The following is a 15,292-nucleotide window of genomic DNA, read 5'->3' on the forward strand; positions in this document are numbered from 1 at the left end:
TTATCCATTCATCTGTTGATGGGCACCTAGGTTGTTTCCATCGTTTTGCTATTGTGAACAATGCTGCCATGAACATAGGTGTGCATATTCTCCTGTCTTTTTAATGACCTCTTCCTTTCTTCATGTATGATGTCCTTGATGTCATTCCACAACTAGTGTGGTCTTCGGTCATTAGTGTTCAACTCATCAGATCTATTCTTGAGATGGTCTCTAAATTCAGGTGGGATATACTCAAGGTCGTACTTTGGCTTTCATGGACTTGTTCTAATTTTCTTCAGTTTCAACTTGAATTTGCATATGAGTAATTGATGGTCTGTTCCACAGTTGGCCCCGGCCTTGTTCTGACTGATGATATTGAGCTTTTCCATCGTCTCTTTCTACAGATATAATCAATTTGATTCCTGTTTACTCCATCTGGCGAGGATCATTCAAAAAATATGTAAATAAAGAGGAATTCAATGTTTCACATAACTGAAAAAGTCCAGGGTGCAGGGATGTTTTCAGGTGTGTCTTGGTGCAGAGGCTTAGTAGATATCACCAAGCCCCTTCCTCCGAGTTGGTGACTCATGTGAGTTCTTCTTTCATAGCAGCAAGATGGCTGCAGCAGTTGCCCTCACATCCTCCCATCCTTGAGTCTAATGGAAAGAGGAACTCCCTCTATCTTATAGTCCCAGTGCCAAGTTTCATTATGTCCTTTTGGCTCTGATTGTGTCACTTACCCACCCTTTAATCAATTATTGTGATGAGGAGAATACAAGAATTCAGTGTCATGTTAGTCTTAAGTCTTAATCTCATGTTCCAGAGCTAAAGCTGGGGATGGAGGCCCACCAGACTAAAGGAAAGAGAGTGGGAAATAAATGGAGCCATAAACTAAAACTGAAAGCTTTTGCCAAAAGTGTGGTGGCCGTTGGTAACACAGAATGCTTATGATTCCACCCTCCTGGAAAGTTTTGCCATCAGCTCATCAGATACAACTTCATATAGTAATTTTCCTTATATGTCAAGGATGGTTAAAAAGCCATAAATAAAGGTGTAACTTTATAGATCTAATAAAAACAAAACAAAATCTATTGCTGTCAGGTTGATTCCCACTCATGGTGACCCTATGTGTGCAGAGAAGAACTGCTTCATAGGGTTTTCTTGGCTGTAATCTTTACAGAAGCAGATCGTTTAATCTGTCTTTTGTGGCACCGCTGGGTGAGTTTGAACTGCCAACTTTTCAGTTAGTGGTCTAGAACAAACTGTTTGTGCCGCCCAGGGACCTTATGTTGTTGTTGTTAGGTGCCATCGAGTCAGTTCCGACTCACAGCTACCCTATGAACAACAGAACGAAACACTGCCCAGTCCTGCACCATCCTCACAATCATTGTTATGCTTGAGCCCATTTTTGCAGCCACTGTGTCAATCCATCTCATGGAGGTTCTTCCTCTTCTTCACTGACCCTTTACTTCACCAAGTATGATGTCCTTCTCCAGGGACTGGTCCCTCCTGATAACATGTCCAAATTACATAAGACAAAGTCTCACCATCCTCACTTCTAAGGAGCACTCTGGCTGTATTTCTTCCAAGACAGACTTGTTCATTCTTCTGGCAGTCCATAGTATATTCGATATTCTTCACCAACACCATAATTCACAGGCATCGATTCTTCTTTGGTCTTCCTTATTCATTGTCCATCATTCGCGGTAGTATATTATTTAAATTACTAATAAAAGTATTAACTATATTGAATTCAGTATTAGCTATTGCATAAGTGGGTTCTTTGTATTTACGTGCACAAATACTTGTAATTTTAATCCAGAATGCAGAATTCAAATTTTATTTTCTTTAATTTAAGGCACAGGATAATATTAGCATAATTTGTACTTGCATTAATGTAAGCAAAATCATTAAACTCTTCCCTCTTTGCAATGTAAGCATTGTGTAAAGTATTTAATGTCTTCTATCAAGATTTAAAAAATAATAAACAGCAAGATCATTTAAAAACAATATGAACTACAAATAATACAGAATAAAGATAAAAAGATATTACAAGGTATAAACACTCTAAGCAGCATATAAAGGACAAAAAAAAGCCTCCATCATTATGGTTTTTAAAGTATTACCATATTTAGTATCATATTAAATACTAATTTTTCATGGTTGAAAGGGACTATACCAAAAAACCAAACCAAACCCACTGCCATGGAGTCAATTCTGACTCTTAGCAACCCTAACGACAGAGTAGAACTGCTCTGTAGGGTTTCCAAGGCTGTAAATCTTCACAGAAGCAGACTGCCACGTATTTCTCCCAAGGAGTGGCCAGTGGGTGTCAACTGCGGATCTTTTGATTAGCAGCCTAGCGCTTTAACCACTGCGCCACCAAGGCTCTAAAGGGAGTATAACCAAAAAAACTAAACTTGTTGCCATCAAGTGGATTCTGACCCATAGCGACCCCACAGGACAGAGTAGAACTGCCCCATAGGGTTTCCAAGGAGCAGCTGGTGGATTTGAACTGCCGACCTTTTGGTTAGCAGCCTGAGTTCTTAACCACTGCGCCACCAGCTCCAAAGGGACTATAGAGCTCATTTAATACTGAAATTTACTAATAAAAATATTTTCTCTGTAAGATATTTGTCACCATTTTCTCCATAAGACAGGATAGCCAGGAAGACAAGGAAGAAATTTATATTAGCATGTTACCTGAAATAGAGTAATTTGGGGCTAGTTTGATACTGGGGTTTGGCCTAGAGTGACATTATTGGAGAGGAAAGATCTGACATATTTTTGAGAAATTTTGAAAGTAAAGTTAAAAGATACATTGGTTCTCAGCAATTTTTAAGTCATTGAATTCCAGCAAATTCTTTTCCCCCAATGTACTTTTTGAGAGGTCCAAAAACCTGTCTCAACTTTCCAAATGAGATTCAATAAAACTGCCGTTCTACGACAGCCACATTCCTTCATTTTACAAATGATATATAAACAATGATGCCCTAGGAACAATGATGCCCAAACACTATAGGTTTCTGGTTAGTGCAAATAACTTTTGATGGTAGGCCTGTATTTCTGATCTTGTAAACTCAAGTCTCTTTGCTGCCGATTGAACTCATAGACACCTTTTGAAACGTAAAAAGACACAATAATTCAGGGTGTCTGTGTATTTGAAAATTTTCTGAATCATACCATACTTCATAGATATCCGTTTATAAAGTCATATATGTACGTGATTTGAAGTACTTTACTAGGCAGTAAAAGTGGTAGACATGACATACACACCCTGTGGATAGTTTTCCTTAAGCAAATGCTATTTCTTGGATTAAAAATTCACTTTACACTGAAATGATGTTGGAGCAATTATATGCTTTGCAAGTCTTCCATTCTGACCCCACTTCCCGCTTTCCTTCCTTGGCTCTTCAGTACTGGTGCTGCCCAGAGTCCCCTTGAACATAGGTCATTCCCAAATCACCAACACTTCTCCTCAGATCTTGACCTTCATGTCCAACTACTCAGTTAACAAATATTTTTAAGAACCTCTTCTATCTCAGTCCCTATTAAATATCTCCATGAGATGATCCTCTAACAACTTAAAACCATGTATCTAAGACAAAATTAATCATCAGGCCCTCCTCAAATCTACACTTTGAATGTATCCACTATCTCAGTCACGGTTAACATAATCCACTTGCTGTAGCTGAACAACCCATTGCTTTACTCACTGCTTGCCTTCATCACTCCCTATCCTCAAAATCCAGTCACAAGACCTACTGCTCTTCCTCTTTGCTCTCTTTCAAATCTGCCCTCTTTTCGGTTTTAGCTAAATAAGAGCCTTATTTCCCACTTTTGTCATCTCTAATATAATAAACTCACAGTGGGTTTCCTTTCTTCCAGTTGGGGCCCCCTTGCTAATCCATCCTTCCAATCCAAGATGTCTATTAGAAAGGCTGATCTAATGTCACTTGTGTGGTTGAAAATGTCAAGCGGGATGTTTCCTCATTACTTCAGGATAAAAAACTAGCACCTAAATTAGCAAACAGGACCCAAGGAATGTTCTCTTTCATTCTTCAGCTATAATATGACCCCATCTTTCCCCTATCCCCACAGACTCCAGTTGCAGATGACTTCTTGTTCTGCAGGTACATCACGTTTTTATGTCTATGCATTTGCTCTTCTTTCTGCCTCCTTTTCTTCATTACTCTTCATCCTTCAAGATTCAGTTCTAATATTACTTCTCTTCAAAGGATTTTCAGCACTAGGCCCACATACTCCCCTGCGGTAACACTTTGTCCATCTATTTATCAGGACACTCAGATGAAGTTTACTGCAATCATTTGTTCATGTCTCACTCTCTCCCACTCAACCAAACTTTCTGGAGCATAGATTACCTTTTTATCCCCCAGGATACATGAAATGTAATAACTGTTCAACAAACATTTGTTGAGCTAGTACTGATAATTATAATAATATTTTTAAATGGCTGAGGTGCAATGAATTGCTTTTATATGGCCTTTCTAACCTAACTACCACAAAATGATTGACTGGGCCATAATCTTGCAACGGATTGGTCCGTTTACGATGCACATTGTGTGAGATTGGCCAGTTCACTATGCAAATTGAGTGACTTGCAGTCCATTGAGGGGATTGGTCGGTTCTTGGTCCTGGTGGGAAGGCCATGTCTTGAAATTGACAGTGAGTTTGCTATACATAAGGGCCAATCCTGCAGAGGTTCAGGGGACTTCACAGATTGTGTTCTTTGCACCAAGGACCTGCGATTCCTGAGCTGAGAACCTCTAGACCCAGAAGAAAGAGTGAATGCTGAAGATGGCACAAGATAGCAAGAGACAGTGGCAGTGGGCTTGCTAGTCCACAGAGTGAGGAGAATGTGGTGGGCTTGCCGGCCCACAGAGCAAGAGCTGAGTGCCTACGGACAGGAGGCTTGTTAGTGAAGCTAAAAGAGCTGTGACACTTGTCCATGCAGGGCAAAGGCCTGAGTGTGCCCCATGCAGGTATTGCACACCTTCCCGCTCTGGGCAGTGGGGGCCCGGTAACATGGCTGCAAGAGAGCCTTGCAGACCTGGGTAGCATGGCAAAGGCTTAGAAGGGAAGCAGGCAGAGACTTGGGAATTCCTGTGCAGGGGTCTTCCCAGCAGCAGAGCAGAAACCTTCAGCAGTGTGGTAGTAGCCAGCGGTGACATGAAGATAGCATCTGACATCTGAGCTGAACCATGGTGCACCTGCCCAATGATATAAGATTTAAAAAAAAAAACAAAAAAAATCCATTGCCGTCGAGTCAATTCCAACTCATAGCGACCATTTAGGACAGAGTAGAGCTGCCGCATAGAGTTTCCAAAGAGTGCCTGGTGGGTTCAAACTACCGACCTTTGGTTAGCAGCCACAGCACTTAACCACTAAGATGGACCTGAGTAATTTGGGGAGGGATAATCTATTCTCCTTTTGGGAATCTGTTGTTACTGTTTACTGTTTGCTTTCTCTAAATAATAATAATGGCTTTCTCACTTGGTCGACACTGTGATAAGTGTCTCACGTTTCCAGCTTGATCCCAGATGAACATAGCATCCGTAGAATTGTTGATGCCAGTGGGTACATGTGTCTCATTCCAAGCAGTCTTATGACTGCCTGGAAGTTTGAGGCACAGTCTGCCTGTATGTGCAATGCAGATAGACAGACATGAGCTAAGTGCTTAGTGTATTCTAAGTGTTTTAGCAAGTCTGGGAGAAACAAACACACAATCAATTATTTCCTTAAATAATTGAATTAAAGCTTGAGCAAGAGAATAAATAGGTAAATGTAATGAACTCACTATGGGGCTCCTTTAATAGAATGGCTTTCAAATATTTTTTTCCCACCACCAACAATAATAATATATTTTATGTCACAACCCTCCACCATATATAAAATGGAAATAAAAATTTTAATAAAAACAATCACCTTTACTACATATGATACATTCTGATATTTTTTCTATAACTGTTTCATTTTTTAAATGCTGGTAATAACTCCTAAATATATTTTTTGATTCATTATTTTTAAATCCTACTTTACCACTTTTACCATATTGGCTTTATACTGGTTTTCATTAACACAACTTCTGCAAATAATCATGTATGTGAAAAATAAATAAGCAATTTCTTAATTTTTAGGGTTACTCAACGCTCATCAATTTTGTAAACATGCGACCCTCACTGCCAATGCCACCACTATTTTTAATGACAACAAAGAGCCTGTAATGAGAATTTTTTGACATATCTCATGCACCTGTGAAGATCACTGGCAGCAGACTGAGTGACCCTGAGCAGGATTTGGAATCATTGGATTGGCTGGTTTCCCTTTTCAGTTTTCTATGTTGAGTCTAAACATTGAATCCACATTTCCTATTATAAAGGAGTTAAAACTCTCTAGAGGCACTCCATTTCTATTAGATGTGCTTGCTTTCTTTTTTTCCCCTTCGTATAATACTTTAGTATAAAATACAATTATAACGTAGTTCTCTTGAAACTGGCAGTAGGAATCAATTCAACGTATATATGAAGAATCATTCCAGAATATTATTTCTTTTCTTTCTATTTCTAGGCAGCTCTATTACTGTGAATAAATCACATATAGCTCTCCTATCACCATGGATGTTTGGCAAGGAAATTTGCGATGTTTTTCTTTAATCTTAAGAAGCACGTATCTGCCAAATTTTATGTTGCTTAGTGAAAAGTAATAAATACTACACTTCATATGTCAGTGTCTCAGTGCCCAGGAAAGGAGTGAACATTCATTGTTTTTCTAAATGAGAGAATAAAAATTTCAGAAAGGTAAAGAGATTTTTCTTTAAAAAAAAAAAAAAGAATCTGTTACAGGAACTATCCAGGGATGGCGACATTGATTGTGATGCTATATGCCTTCACCACTAAAGCTGTGAATGTTTTAAACTGAGATTTTGAAAAGCACAATGTACATAAATAAGTGTTTTGCTTTTAAATAATTTACTGTTCTAAACAAGATTTAAGCTGTGTTGAGAAATTTGTCAAAATTAGATTTATATCCCTATCCTCCTGCTAAGTATAGTAGCACATATGCCATGAATCCTAAATTTGAATACGTAACTTGTATAAATGGGACATGCAATGCCATTTCTCAAATAGAATATGAGATCCTCTTGATAATGTCTCAAGGCCATGAGTTTCCTTATTACATTTGCCAACTATTCTGGTGGTGATGCTAAAACTGAAGGCTTCTTCATAGAGGAGGTAAGTTATCTGACATCCATACTCATAAAGGTATTTTGTTAATGTATATAAATAGAGGAAAATTATTCCAACTAGAAAAGGAAAAGTAATTTATTGCAAATTTTCCATATTGTGTGGATTTAAAAAAAATAAGTGAGGATGGTTTTTCATAGGAGGGCAGCCCCCTCAAGGTATGGAAAGAGGGTTCTCCCACCAAAGGTGCTCAGAGTGTCCACAGGGTGGAGGGTGGCAGGGATCTTCAGTGGTGGTTTTCCAACAGTGGGTGTCAGTGCCTAAGTGGGGTGAGAAAAGCACTTGAAGAGAGATGGCATACGGTGTTATAGCTACAGGGGGAGAAGAAGGGGGCTGCTCGGGGGACAGTAGTGATGGTAGCCTGGCAAGTGATGTGAAAGCCTACGTAAAGCAGGAGGGTGTCAGTGCAGTCAGATAAGAAGGGGCAGCGATACTGATGATTGGCTATATAGAGAAGGTGTCTGATGAAATCAGAAAAAATATTAAAAATAATGGGAGCCAGGTTTCTCACAGTCGAAGAACCAAACCAAGACCGAAGTTGTTACCATGGAGTCGATTCTGACTCACAATGACCTTCTAGGACAGAGTAGAATTGCCCCATAGCATTTCCAAGGAATGGCTGGTGGATTTGAACATGCCGACCTTTTGGTTAGCAGCAGAGCTGTTAACCAGTGAACCACCAGGGCTCCTCAAGGTGGGAGAAGGGAACTACAAATAGGGAAAGGGAGAAAACTAGGGTGTATCCTGTGGTATAACATTGAAATTGGAGATATCGATGTGAACTTATGCTTTTCAACATACTTAGATAGACACAGAAATAAACGTAGATGGCAATGTGTGTGCATGCTTTTGTGTCTGTGTTTAAGTGACCTGACACCCAAATCTTTGTTGTTAAATACTATTCTCCTTTAAAAGGAGTCAGGGCTATTTGGAGTAATGGCTGAATGCAAGGCTGGACAAGGAAAGTACAATATGAGCCTGGAACATCTTGTCATGCCATAAAGTAAGGAAATGCTTAAAGAATGATGAGGACATGTCAAAAGGAACCAGCTGGAAGATGATTCCCCTGGCCAAATATGGGACAATTTGAACATCAAAATAAATAATAATAGCAACAAATTATAACATCACACTGATATTAATAAATCACTATTTTGAAAGTTTGGAGGAATGGGATTCTCAAAGCATGTTCCCACTAAATATGTATTAATTTCAAAGGGAAAAATAGTAACTTTCCAGTGAAGAATCCTGGCAGACACTACTTATATCCAGTGATCAACATTAACATACACAGTCATAGGATAAATCAAATCATGTCCTGGCTGATAAGACGTGCAATGAGAAGAACACAATATCACTTCTGTAGTATTCCTGCAAGAAATAAAATGCATATCCTGAATCTAATTATACAGAAACACAAGACTCAAGCGTAGCAACAATTATGAAGATGGCACAGGACTGGGCAACATCTCCTTCTGTTATATATAAGGTCATCATGAGTCTGAGCCAACGCTACAGCAAATAACAACAACAAATTCCACCAACTACAGACTTGTTGTATGTAACTGAACTGTAATTAAGATTTGAGGTCTGGGAGGAAAATTATAATTCAGAACAGAAAACAACTTCCAACCTACAGTAGATGTTCCTGAAGATCACAAACTTTCCCCCAACATCTCTCGTTAACCTTTTCTCTGCTCAGGCTCCAGCCTTGCCAATGTATCGTGAGACCTCCACCTCCACCTACAGAGATTTTTCTCCCAGAACATTCTCAATACTTTATTGTCAGGAAAATTTGCTTCGCTTGTCTCACACTTTCTCTCTTTTAAATAAACCCATATATCTTATTCATAAGAGTGCCACTAATATGTGTTCCTAAGCAAAAGAGCCATCCACTACCCTTGATGGGAGAGAGACTATCTGAAAAGAGCAGAGCTATTATAGCCCTCATTTAGATAATTGACTTCTGTCAACAATGTCTAAAACTACATTTAGTTTCAGATTAAGCACATTGCACAATTGACTCACTGAATATTGTTTAGACAGAAACCTTTAAGTCTTTCACAAGAGTTGCCTTTAACTGCGTCTCTCTCATACTGCACTTGTTCAGTTGGAATTTTGACCAAAGTATGGAGCATTTATCCCTGTTTAAGTTTCATCTTATTATATTTGGCCCATCACTTCAGCCTGTCAAGATCTTTTTGAATCTTGATTTTGGCATGCAATAGAGTCACTATCCCTGCCAACTTCACGTCAAATGCAACTCGCTTACGTATGTTCTTTATCCTTGCATAAGCCACCAAAAATGGCTAATAGGCATGCGCTGTTTTGTTACAGGATTCCAAGAGCTAAAAAAGAAGATAAAATAACGAAATGAGCATGGTAAGGACAAACATCTTCAGCTTGGAAGTGAAGGTCTCATGTTCAGGCATGAGCCTCATTTCTCTTTGTAATTCCTCTACTACTTATTTTGAGCTATGAGCTGTTATGGTAAGAGAATGGATCACAAAATGGGTGGGAGCCTTCAAAAATGTTATAATGTGGCAGGGCTAAGGTAAGGCAAGTGAGAGACAAAAGGCGTACATTTTAAGGAGTCACTCATTCTCAGGGTCTTGCAAGAGCAAGGTAGCCTCCTTAAATTTTGCATTCTAGGCTTCTCACTTGTCTCACTCTAGCCCAGGCCCTATAATGTGGAGAAGAGTTTAACTTATAGAAGGTGTCTTTGTCAAATATTTCTCCTTGAACCTCTGTTTGAACTGTCATACTGCCACCTTCCTAAATGCTAGCTGAAAACCACGCAGTCAATAATCCTAGCAACCTTCATCCCAAGTTTAAGTTTGTCCTCGGTTCATTTCTCTAGTGAGCCAAGGTCAAAACTACTGAGGGGAATTCCAAGCATCAGTAATAATAAGTAATTGGCTTATCCCAACTTTTAATTAAGAACATAGACCAACAAGGTCATATTTGTTATTCTCAATACATCTTACAATCCTCTGTGCCAGCCACTGCATTATTTTCTTTGCTCTGCCTTCTCCATTTCTTTGCAGCTTGGTCCACCAATACCATCATCTCCAGGAACACCAGGTTAAAAACCGATTCTGGCTTCGTTAGAAGGTGTATTGGGATCCTCATGGCATCCCTGTGTTTGTGCACGGAATTAACCTGCTCTGTCCAGATCTGCTCAGCACTGTTTCTGGACATCTGTATTATTGCTACTCTGCATCCATTCCAGGACTAATGCCTGATTATGTAACCCCATGCCACAACATTTCTCCCTTTCCCTTTCCTTAGGCCCATCACTATTTCGCCAGTGTGCTGAGGGCCTGTGGAGGTTGTATTCTCTGTTAAAATATTATATGTTGCTTGGTCCATGCTGGTTTTCATATAGCTGTTAACCTGGTTTTATATATACGATCTCACCTCCTTGCTTTTTAAGATAGTACGTATTTCATTGTTATTTGATGACTGGCCGAATGAACTAATGAGGATGAGCAATAGGCACTAGGTATCCAACACTCATGATTAAATTAACTCAGCTTCTAATCTACATTTTAGTGGAAATGCTTGGGAGCCTGACATTATGGCAGCTGTGATATCTGCATCTTCAGTACAGCTACTCCTCTTTGGCTATGAACATTGCTTTACTTAATCACTCTAGTTGGCCAAATCATAATTAACAAGTTTAAAGCCTAATGAATAAAGAGGATTCAGAGAACTATAGTGAAAATGAGTGTACACATACATGCAGTAAATATAAATTCTAAATGGCAGCTACTCCCCGAACAAGCCAAGTTCTTTGCCAATCTTTGGTATTAAAAATTTGCTCCAGTATCACCCTTTTCATTGTTCAGAAACAACTAGGTATGGTAGTCTTTATTAGCTAAAGTAGGTTATTATGTTAACATTTTCAATTTTGATATAGCTGGATTAAAAGTTAATGCTTTTATTTTTGTATTTGCATATTCTCTTGTTATGTCTTCACAGGTTCTATTTGCTCTTTCAGTGACTATATTTTAAGACGCTATTAGACATTAGAATAGGCACTGGGGATACAGCAGTGAAAACATTTATAATCCTTACCTTGATGGAGCATATAAACTAGAGACCCAGACAGAATTAAACTGTATTTAAGGAAACATTCGATTAAAGATTTTATCTTCTCCACAACCAGAGATCCTCATTAAAATGATATGAATCCACTATTTAGAAAAAGAATAGGAGAGGGACCATCAATAGATGTGAGATTTTAACAAATTTATGGAATGCATAAAGGAAGTGGAGGCATGGTAACTGGAGAATTAAGTCAGAGGAAATCTCTGCCTAGAACACACAGACAGGCTTATAGTCTAATGTCATCTGAAATGCAGATTCTCGGATATGCTTAGGATTAAAAATGCAAGATTCCATTGAAGAAAAAGTTAGGCAGGAAGCTAAAAACAGGAGAGATAATAGAATTTCTGTATTTGGAACAGTTGACTACCTCCCACGTATATATCTTCCCAACTCCCCAATGAAGATGCTTAAAAGGAGGCTCTGTGCACCAGGCAATGAAAGGAGGGTACATCTCTAAAGAAGCTGAGCAGCCCTGGAGAAAATAACTTACTTATTTTCCTCAGTATAAAAAGGAACCCTGATGATGCAATGGTTAAGTGCTAGGCTGCTAACTGAAAGGCCCATGGTTCAAGCCCATGAGCCACTTTGTAAGAGAGAAGACCTGGTGATCTGCTCCGTAAAGCTTACAGCCTAGGAAAACCTATTGGACAGTTCTACTCTGTCCTATAGGGTCACTATGAGTCTGAATCGACTGGAGGGCACACAACAGCATAAGAAACTTATATATATGTCGGATTCCCTCAACTCCCCCCTACATTACCCTAAAGAAGTGCTTGTCTATCAATTAACACTGTCCACATAGTCAGAGCCACCAACATTTTTACTGTCTTATTTGTAAAAATAAACAGATAAACAAGACGCACCAGAAACCTGCAAGAAGCCTTCAATATGAAAGTGTGAACAAAATAAACAAACACAAAAACCAACCTCAACAAAAACATAATTGTTATCCTCAGACTCTTCAAGAAATTGCATCCACAAAACAAGACTAAGTAGCCACAAAAGCAACAATCAGAGAATTAAAAGGATTTCTTTCGTATGAAATATATTGCTGCCAAAAAAAGACAGATTAAAAGATAAAGAGGAGGAATTCTTCCAGAATACATAGGAAAAAAAAAGGTACTGATGATGCGAGCAAAAACATTAGAAGCGTAGAGAAACAATCAATCCAGAAGGTTTAAATATCTGATTAATAGAATAGAATTTCTAGAAATAAAGAGTAGATAAAATCGATGAGAGAAATTATCAAATAAATAGTTGAAAACGAGTCTCCGGAGTAAAAGATTCAAGTCTCCAAATTGGAAGAGTGCACTAAATATTGACAACAATGAATTAAAATAGACCTCATCTGGATTTTGGACCACCAAATATATAGGTAAGGTTTTTAAATCTTTCAGAGAGGAAAAGTCAAGGCATGTACAAAGGAGGGAATTGACAAGTGTGAGTTTTCATTTTGTTTTTTAACACCAACTGTAGATACTGGAAGATAATGAAGCAATATCATGGGAGTTATAGGAATTATTTTCAGCATAGAGATTTATATTCAATCAAAAGTTATATTAAGTGAGACACTAACGCTCCCCCCTCCAAAAAAAATAAAAACCAAACCCATTGCCATTCAGTCAATTCCAACTCTTAGCAACCCTTTAGGACAGAGTAGAACTGCCCCATAGGGTTTCCAAGCAGTGGCTGGTGGATTCGAACTGCCGACCTTTTGGTTAGCATCCTGAGCTCTTAACTACTGTGTCACCAGGGTTTCTAGTGTAAAAAAAAAAAAAAGTTTCAGGGATGTGAGGGCTCAGAAAAATTACCTTCCCACATTTACAGGTAAAGGGAAGTCTCCAGATACTAGCTGTACATCAGGTTTAGAGAAGAATAAGTGTAGATTGAAGCAGAAAGATTGAGGATATGCATGTAGCTATGTAAGGAGACAACAATTAAAATGTCCAAGCATGTATAATGGCTACATAAATCATGGACCATCTATCTGGCCTGATAAAACGAACGTCATCCAAGACTATTTATTCACATGTTCATTATATCTTAATTAATGAAAACAGTTTACAAGATAGTAATTTGCTGATAAGTATACTGTGTGTGTACCTTTCCATACACAGAAAAATTCTGTAATATTGTACACTAAAATTTAAAGTTAATAGTGGTCTTCTCTAGAGTTACAAGTGCTTTAACACTTGAAAATTTACTCCCCCAATGAGCCTATATTACTTTTATGATAAAGATTCAAAGATACATTTGGTTGTTCTGTGGTTTTATGTAGCCTACATATACTGTCTCTACTTCCTCATTATTTTTTCCAGTTACTTCTTAAACCTCTGCAATCTAGCTTCTGACCCCAAGTTTTCATAAAACCTACTCTCACCGAGGTAATAAATGACTTCCCAATAGCAAAAGCTGGAGCCCTGGTGATGCAGTGGTTAAGAGCTCAGCTGTTAACCATAAAGGTTGGCAGTTCAAATCCACCAGCTGCTCTTTGGAAATCCTATAGGGCAGTTCTACTCTGTCCTATAGGGTCACTATGAATTGGAATCGACTCAACAGCAACAGGTAATAGCAAAAGCCAGTGGAAATTTTGTTGTCATATTATTCAACCTCTCCATGCTATTTGATATTATTAACTACTCTCCTTACATTTAAATTCCCCCCTCCCACCTTTGGCTTCCTTGACCCTACATACTCCTAGCTTCCTTCCTACCACTCTGGACTCCACCAGCCGCTCCGTGGCAGAAAGATGTGGCAATCTTCTTCCATAAAGATTACAGCCTTGGAAACCACATGGGTCAATTCTACTCTGTCCTATAGGGTTGCTACTAGTTGCAATCACGAGTTTAGTTTTTGGTGGTTATATGCTGTTGACTCTGTTATCTGTATTTCCAATTCAGATTTCTCTTGTGGTCTCAAAAGACTAATGTTAAACTGCCAACTAGATAAGTCCACTTGGATGTGTAAAACTGGATTGATTATGTTCATCCTTGCCCTCATCCGGATCTAATTCTTCTATAATTCCTATCTCAGTTTTACATACCCAGTTTCCCAAGTCAGAAATCTCCATCTGGATTTCTCTCTCAGATTCATTCCACACGAGGTCCTTCTATCCTTTGTGTTGACTCCACCTCACCATTTTTATTGCCATGGCTTTTGTGTAGATCATTTATCACTTCATACCTATAGTGATACAATAACTTCTAAGTGATCTCCCAGTCATTAGTCCTGTCCAGCTAAAGCACACCAACACCACCGCCCACCCCCCACACTGCTACTGCTAGAATGACCTTCCCAAAATGCAAACCTTCCTTTTCATTCCCCTCCTCAAAATCATTTAATGTTTCCCAGTTGCCCTCAGTAAAAATCTCTTCACCCAAGAGGCTTTATGGTTGAATTCTATCTATTTCTCTAGTTAGGACTCACCATTTTCCTTATTGCCTCCTAAAATTTAGATCTCTCTATGCACACTTCTCTCCTGCCAGAAAGAACATTCTTTTCCAGGTAACTTCACCCAGCTCTTCTTACTCATCCTTCTGGAATCAGCTCAAATATTTCCTCAAGGAAGTCTTCCAGAATCCCTCAAACTTATACATTTATTTGTGAATTTTCTCTACTAGATTATGAGGTCTTCATGGAAGGAATATTTTTCATTTCTATTAGATTAAACAATAAGAAATTGCTGTGTTTAGGTGAAAAAAGGTCATATATTAACAATTCCATGTAATTTAACTTAATCTATCCCAGTACGTAACATAATACCTGGCAAACTTAATGAATGTTGGATACTGTTTTTGTTGAAGGAAAAATAGATTTTACCAAAAATCAGGGAAAATTACTCTTGACATCTGGGTCTGAAATTTACCAGTACAATATAGGAATAAAAGATAAAAGTTTCATCATTATACAATCAAATATTTAGTATTTTAAGATAA

This window comes from Trichechus manatus, unplaced genomic scaffold (assembly GCF_000243295.1).
Source record: "Trichechus manatus latirostris isolate Lorelei unplaced genomic scaffold, TriManLat1.0 scaffold00083, whole genome shotgun sequence".
NCBI lineage: Eukaryota > Metazoa > Chordata > Mammalia > Sirenia > Trichechidae > Trichechus > Trichechus manatus.